Source organism: Schistocerca gregaria, unplaced genomic scaffold (assembly GCF_023897955.1).
Source record: "Schistocerca gregaria isolate iqSchGreg1 unplaced genomic scaffold, iqSchGreg1.2 ptg001315l, whole genome shotgun sequence".
Taxonomy (NCBI): Eukaryota; Metazoa; Arthropoda; class Insecta; order Orthoptera; family Acrididae; genus Schistocerca; species Schistocerca gregaria.
Window position 1 is genome coordinate 52,501 of NW_026062626.1, and position 2,937 is coordinate 55,437.

The window sequence follows — 2,937 nt, forward strand, 5'->3', positions numbered from 1 at the left end:
GTTACGCTGCACCTTAACCTAAGTTACGCTGCACCTTAACCTAAGTTACGCTGCACCTTAACCTAAGTTACGCTGCACCTTAACCTAAGTTACGCTGCACCTTAACCTAAGTTACGCTGCACCTTAACCTAAGTTACGCTGCACCTTAACCTAAGTTACGCTGCACCTTAACCTAAGTTACGCTGCACCTTAACCTAAGTTACACTGCACCTTAACCTAAGTTACACTGCACCTTAACCTAAGTTACACTGCACCTTAACCTAAGTTACGCTGCACCTTAACCTAAGTTACGCTGCACCTTAACCTAAGTTACGCTGCACCTTAACCTAACTTACACTGCACCTTAACCTAAGTTACACTGCACCTTAACCTAAGTTACACTGCACCTTAACCTAAGTTACACTGCACCTTAACCTAAGTTACACTGCACCTTAACCTAAGTTACACTGCACCTTAACCTAAGTTACACTGCACCTTAACCTAAGTTACACTGCACCTTAACCTAAGTTACACTGCACCTTAACCTAAGTTACACTGCACCTTAACCTAAGTTACACTGCACCTTAACCTAAGTTACACTGCACCTTAACCTAAGTTACACTGCACCTTAACCTAAGTTACACTGCACCTTAACCTAAGTTACACTGCACCTTAACCTAAGTTACACTGCACCTTAACCTAAGTTACACTGCACCTTAACCTAAGTTACACTGCACCTTAACCTAAGTTACACTGCACCTTAACCTAAGTTACACTGCACCTTAACCTAAGTTACACTGCACCTTAACCTAAGTTACACTGCACCTTAACCTAAGTTACACTGCACCTTAACCTAAGTTACACTGCACCTTAACCTAAGTTACACTGCACCTTAACCTAAGTTACACTGCACCTTAACCTAAGTTACACTGCACCTTAACCTAAGTTACACTGCACCTTAACCTAAGTTACACTGCACCTTAACCTAAGTTACACTGCACCTTAACCTAAGTTACACTGCACCTTAACCTAACTTACACTGCACCTTAACCTAAGTTACACTGCACCTTAACCTAAGTTACACTGCACCTTAACCTAACTTACACTGCACCTTAACCTAACTTACACTGCACCTTAACCTAACTTACACTGCACCTTAACCTAACTTACACTGCACCTTAACCTAACTTACACTGCACCTTAACCTAACTTACACTGCACCTTAACCTAACTTACACTGCACCTTAACCTAACTTACACTGCACCTTAACCTAACTTACACTGCACCTTAACCTAACTTACACTGCACCTTAACCTAACTTACACTGCACCTTAACCTAACTTACACTGCACCTTAACTGTCACATGTAACGTCACAGGAATGTAGCTTTGCCTAACAGCAACCCTCTGAACATAGTTCACTGCTTGGATCCTCTGGTGTCATGTGTATTTCTCGATGCCATGGTGCGTACCCTCACGTAAATGTCTTTCGAGTGTTGCGTACTTTCTACACAGTCCCGCTAACCACTGGAAGGGTGTAACGCTACAGAACGACTATCGCCCTCCCCTCCTGCCCTTCCAAGCTGGTCGGTCAGGCGTTTGTTTGTGAAATGAGCCTTGCAGCTGTTCAGTTGCATTCGGTTGTCGATGCAGTCAGTGTACGTTGTGGTACGGCCTGTGTGGACTGTCCGCTGATGTACGCGTAACCCACACTGATCATCCGTCGTTACGTACTGAGTGACATAATGTGGCACATGCTTGACCGTACACCGGCTGCGCCCTACAATGGCGAATCATAAGGGCCATATGTTGTGCACGATGCTACTTGTCTCGTCTCCCCATTACAGCGAGATTGCACTGTTTTACGCCGTACAGACATGTGGTAGGTACGGACGAAAGTATTGCATGTTGGCCCCCCTCCCTCTGCCGGGAATCAGCGTGAGCCGTCTGTTGATGTAGCGACGAGGGTTTTCCTATTTAATCGTATTGCCCCACACAACATGATACCACGGTGGACCGCGTTCCACATCTGCGACATGCTACAGAGGCCGGTTGACAGTCGACCGCGCAAGGGACATTGCACACGTGCGCGGACCATCTTCCACGTGTTCTCTCGTGTACATGCCGTAGTGTGTATGTGGGCTGATGTAGCGTGTCGTGACACATAACATGCAGGCATGCCAGAATCGTAGATTTCGCAAATGTAGATTGACGTATACGTTTGCTGCCAAAGATCCGCAAATGAACTGGAAATCAGTTGTTGAGCGGTTGTTCGCGCTGCAGGTGCATCGGTGATAGCGACGATCGGTACATCTGTGAACCGGTTGTTTCGGCGGTACCCGCCATGCCCCCGAACCTGAGTTGGCCATGTGGGTATGAAGCGATACGAGGCTGTGGCTTGGTGGGACAGTCCCCGGCCGGTGAGGGGGGGCCGCCCGGCGTGCTGGCCGCGCGCTGCGTGAGCGCACGCACTACAGCCGGCTGGTGGGGGGCGCCCAGTGGCAGGAGCGCCGGCCGACGGGCCCGGCTGGCGTCCCAGCTACGCGCCGGCGCACCCGGCGCGCGGCGCCAGGCGGCCAAAGTGGGTTCTGCCGAGCCCGGTGCGAAGCGCGGTGGACATCTGCAGTGTGCTGGTCCGATTGCGGACTGTGTGCGTTGAGGATGCGCCGCCGCCCGGCACTCGGCGTCGCGACGCCGTCTGCTGCTCGGTCGCCCCCGGCGGTTCTCGCAGGTGGTTTGTATCGCAGCTCTGCGGACGTGTTGGCGCGTGCGCTGTGCTGGGAGAGTTCGCTTCTGCACCCAAGTGGGGCTTTGCCCTTCTGTGGCGCTGGCGTTGGAGCTGCCGGTCACCGTAGGTGGCGCGTGTTGTTTCCCGCCGGCAATGCCACGACAGCACGCTCCCGGGCCTCTGTCGGCAGCGGCAAGCTCAGTTGGGAGCACGATCTGTCTCGCGTGTGT